Here is a 14,339-nt window from a genome sequence, read left to right as displayed (position 1 = left end):
TTGGCGTCTGTTGCGGGGGCGTTCCCAGTTCAGCACCGCCTCGACTTTTGCGGGGTCCATTTCTATGCCGTCTCCGGAGATTCGGTACCCCAGGTAGTCTAGGCGCGCTTTATGGAATTCGCACTTTGTGGGTTTGGCATAGAGCTGCGCCCTTCTGAGTTTGTCGAGGACTTGCCTGACTAGGGTCACATGTTCCTTGTGTGTTTTAGTGTAGATAAGGACGTCGTCTATGTAGACAAGGACCCCTTTGAACAGGTGTTCATGCAGGACCTCATTGATGAGCTGCATAAACACCCCGGGGGCCCCCGCGAGTCCGAACGGCAGCACTTTGTACTGGAAGGCGCCTAGGGGGCAGTTGAACGCAGTCTTCCATTCGTCCCCCTCCCTGATTCGGATGCGGTAGTACGCCTCGCGAAGGTCCAGTTTGGAGAAGACTTTGCCCGTGGACAGGTGGGCGAGCATGTCTTTCACCAGGGGTAAGGGGTATTTGTTGGACAGGGAAGCCGTGTTTAGGCCCCGGTAGTCGGTGCAGAGCCGTAGGGTGCCGTCTTTCTTCTCCCGGAATAAGACGGGGGCTCCGACCGGTGAGCATGCTGGCTCTATGAATCCCCTCTCTAGGTTTTTATCGATGAATTCCCGGAGGGTTGCCATCCCCTTCGGGGTCATTGAGTAGATCTTCGGTCTAGGTAAGGGGACGTCGGGCAGCAGGTCGATCCGGCAGTCCGTCTTGCGGTGGGGGGGTAGTTGGTCAGCTTCCGCCTCTCCGAAGACCTCGGAGAAGTCGGCGTATTGTTCCGGTAGGTCTGCTGTGGTAGCGGCGTTGTCCTGTGTAGTCGCCTCTGCTCGTCCCACAGTGGGGTTGGTTCTGCCCACCGGCACTGGTGCCCGATACTCGCCGTCGCCAAATGTGAAGGTGCGGGTCACCCAGTTGATGCGCGGGTTGTTTGTCGCGAGCCATGGCATTCCCAGGACTGCAATGGGCCGTCCGATGTGGGTGACAACGAACGATGTGCGTTCGGTGTGAGTACCCATTTGCAGGGTGACCGGCTCGGTTTGCATCGTGGCTGGTTTCCCTCCCGCTGTAGAGCCGTCCAGCTGTTGAAATGCCAACGGCGTGGGGAGGGGGAAGCAGCGGAGGTCGAGTTTGGCGACTAAGTCGGGGTGGATGAGGTTTTTTGAGCACCCCGAGTCCACTAGTGCCGCGGCCGTAGTGGCTCCGTTGCCGGCAGAGAGTTTGATTGCCGCCATTATCACGGAGCTTTCGCCGTTCCGTCGAGGTGGTCCGCGCTGCTGTCCCACCGCCTGCCTCGCAACGCGTTTCAGGGCAGGCGGGGAGCGTTTCCCGCCGGCTGATCTGGGTCTACGTCGTCCTCTTCCCCCCAGTAGGCGTCCCAGCCTTCCTCTGGTGTCGCTGTGGCTCCGGTCATTCGGCGGTGAGGGGGCGGCGGCGGGTTAGGTGGTTTGGGGCTAGTTTTCGGGGTGGGTTTAGGCACACTGGTCGGCGGTCGGTTGGCGAAGCAATCTGCCATCTTGTGCCCTAGTTTACCACACCTCCCGCAGGGCCCCCGATTAAATTTCTTCGTTGGGTATGTGGGGCCGGCCGTCCCCACGTGTGATGCGGTTACATTTTTGCAGGTGTAGTTCGTGTCTTCCGTCGTTGTCATGAGGAAGGTGCGGTGCGCGTGTTCTGCTTTCCCCGCGAGGTGGATCCACCCGTGTAGAGTTTCTGGGTCGTCGCGGTAGAGGGCCCATTGAAGTACGTCGCGGTTGAGCCCCCTTTTGAACATTTCCAGCAGGGTGGTCTCAGACCAGTCGTTGACCTTCCCCGCGAGGGCTTTGAACTCGGGGGCGTAGTCTGGGACAGTGCGTGTGCCCTGTTTAAGTCTTTGGAGTGCGCTTTTCGCCCTCACTTTGGCTAGTGGGTCCTCGAAGTAGCTTTTCATCTCATTGATGAAGGCGGGGAAGTTGGCGAGGGCGGGGGAGCTGGACTCGTACAGTTGGACGTACCAGTCCGCCGCCCGGTCTTGTAGTTTGATCGCCACGGCAGCGATCTTGTCCGCTTCGGAGTCGTAGGAGTGTCCGTGCCTCCCCATGAACTCCCTGGCGTTCGTAATAAAGAACGACAGTTTCGCGGGGTTCCCATCAAAAAAGATGGGGAAGTCTTTTGGGGCCCGGGCGTTTTGTGCGCCCCTTCCTCTTGCTTCCCGGCCTGTGGTGTCGTCCGCCTGGGCCGTCTGTTGACCTTCATTTGGCCCGTGGGGGTTCGGCGCTTCGCTCGGGATGTGGACCTGTGCGGGGACGTCGTTGGGCGGCGCGGGGGGCATGAGCGACTGAAGCATGGTCCGGAGTTCCTTCAGTTGGGTCTCCATGGCCGCGAGTCTAGCATGTGCGTCCTCGTCCGCGATCCGCGCCGCCGCTGGGGCCGGTTCCGTTGGTGCGTCGGCGGGGGTGGGTTGCCGGTGGGGTTCAGTCTCTCCCGGGCATTGGTCCGCTTCCTCCGCCGTCTGCTGGGTCGCTTCATCGTCCCCCCCCGTGTTTGCCGCCGTTGGGCTGCCGCTCCCCGTCCATTGCTGGGGTGCGATATGGGGCGCGGGGTTCTCCGCTGGTCTCGGGAGGTATGTTGCTCCCTCCCGTGGTCGGGTTGCCTCCGTCGCCATCTCCCCTTGGGGTTGGAGCTGAGGCTCGGGTTGGGTCGGGTGGGTGTCCATGGCTCCGGGAGTCCGCGGTGCCTCTGGCCTCGATCGGTCCTCCTCTGCTTCTTGCCGTGCGGCTCGCCCTCCTTGCCCGCATCGCGCCGGCCTCATCTTCCTGGTCTTCTCGCGTTTATGACTCTCAGCTTTATGTCATGCGCTGCCCACCTTCGAGTAATACACAGACACTGATTCCGTGGAACAGGCTCTGGTTTATTCGCAGTGTAGATGCAGTATAGGAAAAAAGCTGAGAGTGACAGGAGCGCGCCGGTGCGGGGTTTAAATACCCCGCGCCGGTCAGCGCCCCCTCACTCGCAGTTACGTCACCCCCCTTTGTCCAGCACGTTGTCCTGCCGGTAGGTGAGGGGTTGCGAGGCCCCGCTGGCGTTCCGGGATCGCCCATCATCGGTTTCCCTATTCCTCCGGTGATTGCTTTCAGCTGGGCGATCTCCGTTGCGTTAGCGTTAACTGCTTGGGTGTGCCTCGCGATCCGTTTAGCCATTGTCTCTTGTCCTTCAGTCTTTGTAAGTTGATGGCTACTTATCTTGAGCCCCTTCTCCTGTTTCCTTGTTATTGTCATGTGTGCCATTGCGCTGATGTCTTCAGCTCAACGGCACTCATGACACAAGAGTTAAGAGATCTAGCAAATGCTTCCTGACAACTTCATTTATGAGAAGGAGGAAGAAAGAAAAATAGATCTGCTTTCCTGGACTTAATCCCCACCAAAAGGGAAGAACTGATTGAAGAAGTGATGGTGACTGGCATGTTGAGAGAAAGTCATCATGTTATCCTTGAACCTATGATGTCCAGAAAAGGAGGAACTGAGAAGTCATATCTGCAGTTCATACTTTCAGGAGAATGTATTTTGAGGAACTCTGCAGGAGATGATAGGTTGGATCCAATGGCTTTAAATCCTTGAGGAGAAAAGTGTCCACGAAGGATGGAAAATTCCATGGAACAAGATACTGAAGGCACAATCATAATCAATCCTCACAAGAAGACAAAGTGGAAGAAATCTATAGAGGTCAAAGTGGATATATGCTGAGCTGTTTAAAATGCTAAAGAAAAAAAGTATATAAAGTATATAAAGTATATAAAAAGTATATAAAAAGTATATAAAATGGGAGAAGAGGATCATTACTAATGAAGAATACTAGGTGGTCTCCAGAAACAGGAAAGCTAAAACACAGAATGAACTGAAGCTTGTGAGAGATCCCCAAAATGGAAATGGAGCCCTAACTGATTATCATTATGCCACTGGGGGAAGCAGGGAACTGCAGCTTACGAGAGATAAGGTGAGTTACTTGCGGCAAAATCTGCAATAGCCATGTGAATGAAGTTTTCATTATTTATATAAAATATCATAGCTGGAAAGAGGGAATACTGGATTCAGTAAGCAACACTTGTTATACTATATAAATTTGAAGTACCACAGGCAAATCTTAACATTTTCTTTATTGCAGGCACCCAGTCAAAATTGAAATTAGCAACACAGCTTGTTCTAAAACCTTCCCAGGACTCCTCTCTTTGCTTCCTCATGTAATTCTGCATACACATTTTATTAAAATAATACTAAACAACCAACATACATAGCTGTGCTAATATCTACTCATTCATTAGTCCAAACAAAATTCCTGTTCCTGCAGTTCAGGCCTGTCACTATTTTGTGCAAGAGAAAATACAGTGAAATTATCTTATGTAATAATATTTATAGGCACTCCAATCCATATGAATTATCCTCCTCCTCCTCCTCCTCCATCCCACACTCTACTTATATTGGGCCCAAATAAAACTACGTCATAGATTAAACAAAGAGTACTTCATTTGGATCTACAAAAGAACAGATAAAAAAGCTCATATCACTGCTTCAGGGACCTTAGCAGCTCCCCTTATACCATCTATAGATATTTTAAAATATCATCTCTGCTCTGAATAGAAGGCCATTCACATTAGTAAGATTTTATGTTCTACTCTTCTAAAGAATTGAAGGCAAGACTCAGTAATGTTCCTTATGAAGAACACGTATACATGTGCTAAAGGATAGCGGTTGAGCCATATTTTGCTGAGCTGTCCTCTATCCCATTCCTGCCATGTAGAACTGGAAGAACAACTGGATGAGCACAGCATAAGATATGGATATGAGGCATAAGATCATGGATAAACTAGCTACAGTCAGCCCCCGAGACTGATTACTAAGGCTCAGATAGTATGCAAGAAGATGCCAATAGGGCCCTCATGACGATCCCTTCTACCACCATAACTCAAACCAATGAACTGGTATACGCTGCAGCTGCTGTAATCTTGGAGATGTTTGGCTACACAATCAAGAAGAACAGCAGTACATTAACAACCCCCCGCCCCTGAAAATGAGGTCGGAGGCTAAAATCAAGGCAACTCAGAGAGAAGTTAGTCAGCTGGTGGAACTACAGAAGGGTGTGGAGATTAAGGATAAGTCTCAGCTACTGAAAAAATACAAGGGCCTGACTCCATCTGAAACCCTAGAAACTGCTGAACAAAGGCTCACAGCACTGGCTACCAGGCTAAGGAGATACACTAGAGAAGCAGAGGCCAAAAAGATAAATGCCCTGTTCTCCAAAGAACCATCCAAAGTATATTCCCAACTGCAGTGCAACAACACAGTAGCAGCAGAGCCACCAACAGCAGAAACTGAACAGTACTGGAAGAACATATGGGAGAAAGAGAAGACACATAACACCAGTGCAAAGTGGCGGCAGGACCTGAGAGCAGACCACAGAAATCTCCCAGAACAGGAACCAGCCACCATCACAGTAGCAGACATCCAGCAGCAGCTCAATAACATGTAGAGCTGGACAACAGCTAGCCCGGACATGATCCACACCTACTGGCTAAAGAAACTAACAGCACTGCATGAATGCCTAGCAGCACAGATGAACCCACTGCTAGCAGCAGGCTCCCACCCAGACTGGCTAACACAAGGAAGGACAGTGCTGATCATGAAAGATCTCCACAAGGGAACAGCACTGTCCGACTACCAGCCAATAACCTGCCTCCCCACAACATGGAAAGTCCTATCAGGCATCATAGCCGCCAAGCTACAGGACCATATGGGCTAATACATGAGCACAGCTCAGAAGGGCATTGAGAACAACACCAGATGCTTGAAACACCAGTTGCTCATAGATAGAGCAGTCGCCCAAGACTCAAGGTCTGTCTATCCAATCTGAGCACAGCCTGGATTGACTACAGGAAAGCCTATGACTCAATGCCACACACATGGATCTGTGAATGCCTAGCACAATACATAGTCAACAGGACACTAGGGACCCTCCTCAAGAACTGAATGGGACTGTGGAAGACAACAATGGAAGCCAATTTAAGGCAGCTCACACAAGTGCCCATCAAGTGCGGCATATGCCAAGGTGATGCACAGTTCCTACTGCTGTTCTGTATAGTCTTGAACCCCCTCAGCCAGATAATCATAAGGACTGGACTGGAACTACCATCAGCCACCTCCAATACATGGATGACATCAAGCTGTATGCTAAGAGGGAATGAGACATCAACTTGCTGATCCACCTAATACGAATCTACAGTGAGGACACTGGGATGTCATTCAGTCTGGAGAAGTGTGGCTGGATGGTAGTAAAGAGCAGGAAGGTAGTTAAGACTAATGGGGCGGAACTACCAGTGGGCCACATGGCAGACATACTGACCAGCTACAAGTACCTTGGTATTCCAGAGTCACATGGGAACCACTATGGGAAGGCAAGGAAGTCAGCAACATCCAAGTACCACCAAAGGATAAGACAGGTCCTGAAGAGCCAGCTCAATGGGAAGAACAAGATCCACACCATCAACATGTATGCCCTGACAGTCATCAGATACAGTGAGCTGGCCAAAGGAGGCCAGTGAGCTGGCCAAAGGAGGACATGGAGGCTGCCAATGTGAAGACCTGGAAGCTCCTCACAATGTATGGAAGTTTCCATTCCAAGTTCAAGACCCAGAGACTGTACACCAGCTGGAAAGAGGGCGGGCAGGGTCTGGTGAGTGTCAAAGCCACTGTCCTGGACAAAACCCAGAGCATTCAGGAGTACATCAGTAAGATGGCACCCAAAGATCAGCTGCTGAGAGAATGCCTGAGGCAGCAGCAGACATGGGAGGAAGATCAAGCAGAGGAAGTACCATGGCAAGACAAGACCTTGCATGGGATGTACCATCAGCAGATAGCTGAGGTGGCTGACACTGGGAAATCCTACCAGTGACTGGAAAGGGCTGGACCAAAAGACAGCACTGAGGCACTGATCATAGTAGCACAAGAACAGGTACTAAGCACCAGATCCATAGAAGCAGGGGTCTACCATACTAGACAGGACCCAAGGTGCAGACTGTGCAGAGAGGCCTCAGAGACAGTCCAACACACAGTGGCAGGGTGTAATATGCAGGCAGGAGCAGCATAAACTGAACAGCACAACCAAATAGCTGGCATTGTGTACAGGAACACAGTGCACAGTGTATGGGCTAGACCCTTCCAAGTCCAGATGGGAGATTCCACAGAAGGTTGTGGAGAATGACAGGGCTAAGATCCTGTGGGACTTCCAGATCCAGACAGACAGACAGGTACTGGCCAATCAACCAGACATCAAAGTAGTAGACAAAGACCAGAAGACAGCGGTGGTGATAGATGTAGCGGTGCCAAGTGACAGCAACATCAGGAAGAGGGAATATGAGAAGCTGGAAAAGTAGAAGGGGCCTGAAAGAGGAACTAGAGAGGATGTGGAAAATAATGGCCAAAGTGGTCCTAGTAGTGGTAGGAGCACTCGGGGCTTTGACTCCTAAGCTGGGAGAGTGGCTCCAACAGATCCCAGGAGCAACATCAGAGCTCTCTGTCCACAAGAGTGCAGTGCTAGGAACAGCTAAGATACTACACAGAACCCTCAAACTCCCAGGCCACTGGAAGAGGACCCAGGGTCAAGGAAGACACATACCACCCATAGGGGTGAGAAGGCATTTTTTAAAATATAAAATTCCATACAGCCTATATTTCTAGATTCATCAACATATATCTGTGATGTTGGATTTTTTTGCAAGAAACACTGGAATAAAAGTTCAAACATAAGAATGTGTTCTACATTTTTCAGGCCAAAAAAGATTGTAAAATGTACATATGTGCTTGGTTTTTTTTTTTTCAATCTCCAGATTTATGGGTTTTTTTCTGATAATATTTTGCAGTGCAATCATGACATCCAGTGGCCAATGTCAGTTAAGATTAGTCAGAGTTAAGTGATGACTGTAAAAGTATTACAGCAATGACCCTACAACATAAATTACAGCTTACTTGATTACTCAGTGATTGGGATCACATCTCATGCTAAGTAAAGGTTTATTGAAATAAGCACATGATACTGGGTTCACACAACACAGTAATCTATAAACAGTAATATACCAAACGTCAGAACAAGGTTTATGCATTGTGCTAAACCCCACAGCACACAAGATTATGAACTCTGTGAATGGGTGGACTGTGCTAAGGCATGGTTTGTTCTAGCCATGATATATAGAATAGGTCACAAAGACTGGAGTCATGTTTTCACAGAATACCGAAACCAAGTGTCCAAATTACTCTATGCCACAGAATTGAGGAATTGAATGAGTTACATGCTTGAGATTAAAAAAATGTTCCTCCACACATTGTCAGGTAAGTTTCAAGAGTGGTAGAAGTCATCATTCTCCTTTCCTACCAAAGAAGCCTTCTTCCACAAATTATATATGATCAAAGCTCTCAGATTTGATTCTGGCAATTACTCTAGCTAGGTTCAGGTCATTTGGAGGAAGGGGGGAAATAGCAAAGAGGAGGAAATCCAAAAAGGAGGAAAGATTAGGGTTTGGTAGATACATGCCACAAGGTTAAACATAATCTTCCTCTGTTTGAAGAGTAGGAAGGCAAAAGGAAAAAGGACTTAACATGAGGGCATCATATGAACAGGGTCTAATTTATTTTATTTATTTATAAAATGTATATGGCCACCAATCTCACTCAGAGTGACTCTGGGTGGTGTACAATAAAACCATGAAGATTAAAACATTCAATAAAATTAGTGAAACAATAAACATGGATAAAAACAAAATAAAGATCACAAGAGGGGAGATATTACATATAATATAGCCAGTGCACAGGGTCCCTGGAGGTTGTTCCCCGTCCAGGCCCCCACAGCCTCCAGGGACCAGGACAGGACAACCACAGCATCACTTAGTACACCAGGGGTGGGGAGACAGAATTGAATATCATCAGTGTAGTGATGATACCTCACCCCTTGGCGATGGATGATCTCCCCCAGCAGTTTCATGTAGATGTTAAACAGGAGTGGAGAGAACACCAAACACTGAGGCACTCTACACAGTAGGGGCCGAGGGCAGGATCTCTCATTCCCAATCAACACTGACTGGTATTGGCCCCTTCAGAAGGAAGAGAAAGTAAAATACTGTGCTGCCACTTCAACCCCCGGAATTGAGCCAGAAGGATACCATGGTGTATGGGATCAAAAGTCGCTGAGAAACCAAGTAGAGTCAGGATGGACACACTACCCCCATCCCACTCCCACCAGAAATCATCCAGAAGCATGACCAATGCCATTAAATTCATTTTATTTGCCATAGTGGCGCTGCGGGTTAAACCGCTGAGCTGCCGATCGGAAGGTCGGCAGTTCGAAACCGCGCGGCGGGGTGAGCTCCCGTTGCTAGTCCCAGCTCCTGCTCACCTAGCAGTTCGAAAACATGCAAATGTGAGTAGATCAATAGGTACCGCTTCGGCGGGAAGGTAACGGTGTTCCGTGTTGTCATGCTGGCCACATGACCCGGAAGTGTCTACGGACAACGCCGGCTCTAAGGCTTAGAAACGGAGATGAGCACCGCCCCCTAGAGTCGGACATGACTGGACTTTACGTCAAGGGAAACCTTTACCTTTACCTTTTTATAGCTCCAATAACAACAGCTCTCGTGTGCAATAAAACTACTTTTTCAACAGTGCAGCAACCAGCTCCAAGAAGTTAAAAATTTGGCTGATATCATGCTACAATGCTGCTATATTCTTACAATATATATATATATATTCCCCCAAAAGATATATTCAGACCTCACAATTGGTTAATCATAAAGTTCCACCTTATTTATGTTCTGCCATTATTGAATAAAATAGTAATAATTAACCAATACACAATAGAAGAAGATTTATTATCTCTGATTACTGGAATTGGGGCTTATGCTGAGATGAGTCATTCCTGCTGTGACCAGCTGTCACATTGTTTCCACCTGGGAAGACCGAGTGCCTCTCTGTTACTTTTCCATCAACTCCCGACAAGGGACCATTTCTGATGTGAAAGGCAAGATATTATTTTTGAATATGGCCAGTCAGTTCTATGGAGTTAAAAATGAATAATATTTACTTAATTTTTAAATTCAGAAGATTGACATCAATTTAGAAATTCATGGACATACTGCAGAAAAAAATTATTTTGTCAGTACAGCATTGCAAATACAGTATGAAACTTCTTCCATCTTTTAGCATGTCTGGCCATATTTTCCAGTCCATTTTTTATGTACAGAATGCTCATTCACTTTTGGGTTCCTTTTCCAAAGAAAGTACTGGTACAATTTTTAACCCCTCTGAGATACTCTAATATCCCTTTATTAACTCCAAGAACTTTTGCTGATTTTTTGTATTTTAGAGGTGTTACACTTCTTTCCAGAACAAGATTCAGCTCATATTTGCTTCATCTGGTTTTCTTTTATTTGGTCTACTGATTTCCTTTATTAGGTCCCCTCATCTAGGCTGTTTTCTCTTCCCTTGTCAGATTCCACCTCCTCTGCCCAGCTGTCCAATTTATATAGGGCACTCTGTTCTGCTTTCCTTATTTACTACATACTTAAGTCTGCCTCCTTACTCAACCCTTTTTAATATCAAAGCAGTTAAGATGCAATACAGTGCAGATTTTAGTTACAACAGAACCAGTTACAGGAAAACTGTATTCAGGAGACAGTTTTAGTAACAGCAGTCAAAACTTTAGGAGAGGGCATTATATTCAAATCAGGAATGACAGAGTACATGAACACTGTTCTGGTTAGACTATGAGACTACTAGGAAGTAAAATGGAATTCTTTATTTACAATCCAACTATATACAATCAATAATTGTTCTTTAATTAATAGTTCAATTCAAGCCCAACCGGGCAATGGCAGAGAACTTGGCAAGATAGCGAAGTCAGGTTCAGCTGGAGAGCAAGGCAATGTCACTGGATGGGACTTGACTGGAACCCGCAGCAAGGTGGCTAGGCAGGACTTGACTGGAGGCTGAGGCAAGCAGGTGTGACAGGACTCAGTGGGAACTGGCAAGGTGACTAAACCAGCCTTAGCTGGAGGACACAGTAAGACTGCAAAGCAAAACTCGCCTATGGATCACAACGAGGCAACAAGGCTAGGCTCGACTGGACTCTGTGGCAAGACAGCAAGACTTGACTCGACTGGGCTTCTTGGCTGGAAGGCAAGACAAGACTAGACTGAGCTTTGAGGCAGGGCAGCAGGACTTGACTTGACTGGACTTCTTGGCTGGGAGGCAAAGCAAGACTTGACTGAGCTTCAAGGCAAAACGGCAAGACAAGGATTGTGCGGCAAGGCAGCAAGGCAAGACTTGACTGGGCTTCGAGACAAAACGGCAAGGCAAGGCAAGGCTGGACTGCATGGCGAGGTGGCACGGCAAGACTCTACTGGGCTTTGAGGTAGAACGGCAAGGCAAGGCTTGGCTGGATTGCATGGTGGGGCAGCAAGGCAAGGTCTGGAAGGCTGGGAAGGCTGTGGTACTATAGGGGCTACAGGGCAGGGCTTTGAGAACAGTTCTGGCTTTTCTTCTTCTAAGGAAGCTGTTAGCTCAGTGGAACATTTGTCTCTGGTGTCCTGGTCCTTGCACTGATTCCTTTTTATTTTGTTCCCTTCACACTGTTTTTCCTCCAGAACCAATCGAGCTTCCTTTTGCTTGGCACACTTTTCGGCTTACCTCTCCCTTGCGCTGATTGGCTTTTTTGAATCCGGCTCTTGGTTTTGTCCAATCGGCTGCTCAGAACTTTCCCGCTCTGCTGAGTCACTCTGAGTTTCGATCTCCCCGAATTAGCTAGCATAGCTTTCAACTTCCCCTTCCTTAGCCTCAGGATTAAACTCAATCCTTACAAACGCCTATGCTTAATTTGAGCAGAATTAGGGTGGACACAACACCATTCCCAATTCTTCTCACATATACACTACCTTCCATGTGCTATTCCTTTTCCATCCCCCAAAGAGTAGGAGACAACTTTAGAATCGGGAGAATGTATTAAGTTTCAATGCTGTTGGGAGAAATTATTGGAGTTGCATCAAGTAAGACTTTCTCTTTCCTTGAGCAAAGGTGGATGGAGCAGTAAGAAAAGGAAGATTACTATTGTATATTTAAGTCTGAAAGACTTAGAGAACCAGGGTGGTTTAAGGTATTGGACTTGTGGCAAGGAGACCCAGGTTCTGATCCATCCTTAGCCATGGAAGCTCACTGGTTGACTTTGGACCAGTCATTCCCACTCATAAATAGTATGAGTAAAAATACACATTTTTCTTCACATATCTGTAAAAATACTATAACATAGATGATTATAACTTGGTTGTATTTTGTAGTTGCTAAAATTATATACTTGCTGCTTTATTTCTGACTAGCTTCATGCCTTGTTGTAGTGTTTTGCAGTTATTTCCTGATTCTCTTCATAAAGTTAGATTTTATTCTATTCTTGCTCTATTATCTATATTGATAATGAAAGTGTTGCATTGGTTTTAAAAGCATATTCTTTTGCTTAACAAAAAACTGAATGTGATTTTTTTAGTGTGCAATACTTAAATATTAGAAGAGCACATCAAGTCCAAAGCAACACTTACATAAAAATTCCACAATTTCAGTTTTAACAAGATGGTCTTTGAAACTGAAAGGTTAATTTTAATATGACTCGGTGCTTGCACAGAGGACCTTTCACCTATTTTCAGTGACGCTCAAACCATATTTTTACTTCTAATGTTTGGTATTTCTAGTTAATTAAAAATTCATTTTGGGAGAACTTTGACTTGAAAATAAAACAGGAAATAGCTCTTGCTGTACTTTGGAGAAATATTTGCCGCACAGACTCAGAATATATTTGTTAGGGTTTAATCTGTGAAAACCAGACTGATTGCTTTGTCAAGGCAAACTTTAGTGCCATTGTTATGCTTCAATGTTCCCCCATGCCTGTAAGTTATTGAAAATAAATACTTTCCAATTCTTTCAACAAGGATTGAAATTCAGTAACAGCTAACATTCCTTACTGAGGGTTCAAATACTGAACAAGCATACAGGATAACACAATGGCAATAAAAACTGACTAAAGACAACTTTTAAAACTAAATTTTGTTATAATCCCTAGTATTCATATTTCATGCTATATAATATAACAATGCAAGTGAACAGCAACAGTGGCATGTGACAGAAAAAAGGAGGCTTGCTTCTAATGATGTTCTTGGGATGATACTTAGAAATAATATTTGACAAAGAATATTTACCTTCCATTTCCAAACAGCTTTCATACTGAGAAGGAAATCAGCTTACCCAACTGCAAGCCAGCATGAATATTCCAGTTTACAGCAAACAATGTTAGCATCTCTATATTACTGACATCATACTTTCCAAGAGAGGATAGGTCACCTTACTATTAATTTCACACATGCACATAAGTGGTAAACATTGAGAGCATTCTTCTTAATGATGCCATCTGGTGCTTTCTCATAACTGTGTAATGCTTAAGCTTCCAAACAAAATGTAATGGCAATAATACACAAAACCCACTGACATTTACACTGAGGAAATTTACAACCAGCCATCAGCTCAGAACAAATGTGTCTGCATGACAACTAGTGGTATAAAATCATCAACTACCTGGGACAAGAATAAATAACTAGTTTTGATCCATGCCTGTTCCATAGAAATCATTAATAACCTAATGTTGGAAATTCCTATAATATTGAGCAATAACTGCTTCTTGAAAAAAGTTTCTACTTCTTTGTTAAACACAATTATTTTGACAGGAAAATAAAGTGATTTTTAACATTTTATTTCTAAGCCTGCAATCTTAAATACATGTATTAGGCAATAAGTTCCATTTAATTCATTGGGACCTATGTTGATCCCTGTATAGCTGAGCTCCAAACTGCTTATTTCATTCATTTTTATAAATGTTGAAAACTATTTTCCTTTTCAAGCAAACTTATTTATAGAAGCACTGTAAAGGGTATGAGGGAAACCCTTTCCCATTGCCTCTCCCTTTTTTTCTGAAAACAAACATATTTGCCTCTTTGTTGGCGGGGGGCGGGGGCAGCATGTATTGTAAAAGTGCTGCAGCAATCAGCCACTTGTTCCAGCAAAAGCCCTCTGTACCATTTTGAATTAAAGAATAAGTGGCAGAGAAGAGAACCAATCATACGGTGCCTGGCGATGAAAGCAGCATGTACTTCATTCAGGTTTCTGCGATTTATCCTTCTGTAGTCCAGCCCTAGCAGCCCCAGTGCTTACTTGTGACACTTCAAACTTATTCCCACATTCTTTAACCAACATACAATTACCAACATACAATTCAA

The 14,339-nt window shown here is 46.0% G+C and overlaps 1 protein-coding gene across 1 annotated transcript in view; it reads right to left on the bottom strand.

Moving 5' to 3' along the window:
* The window catches only part of CFAP61 (cilia and flagella associated protein 61), a 174,902-nt gene that overhangs the window by 81,057 nt on the left and 79,506 nt on the right, over positions 1 to 14,339 (bottom strand). The window lies entirely within an intron of this gene.

This window comes from Candoia aspera, chromosome 3, assembly GCF_035149785.1.
Source record: "Candoia aspera isolate rCanAsp1 chromosome 3, rCanAsp1.hap2, whole genome shotgun sequence".
Lineage (NCBI taxonomy): Eukaryota > Metazoa > Chordata > Lepidosauria > Squamata > Boidae > Candoia > Candoia aspera.
Note: the sequence above shows the minus strand (reverse complement) of the source record. Positions and strands in the feature narration are given on the sequence as shown.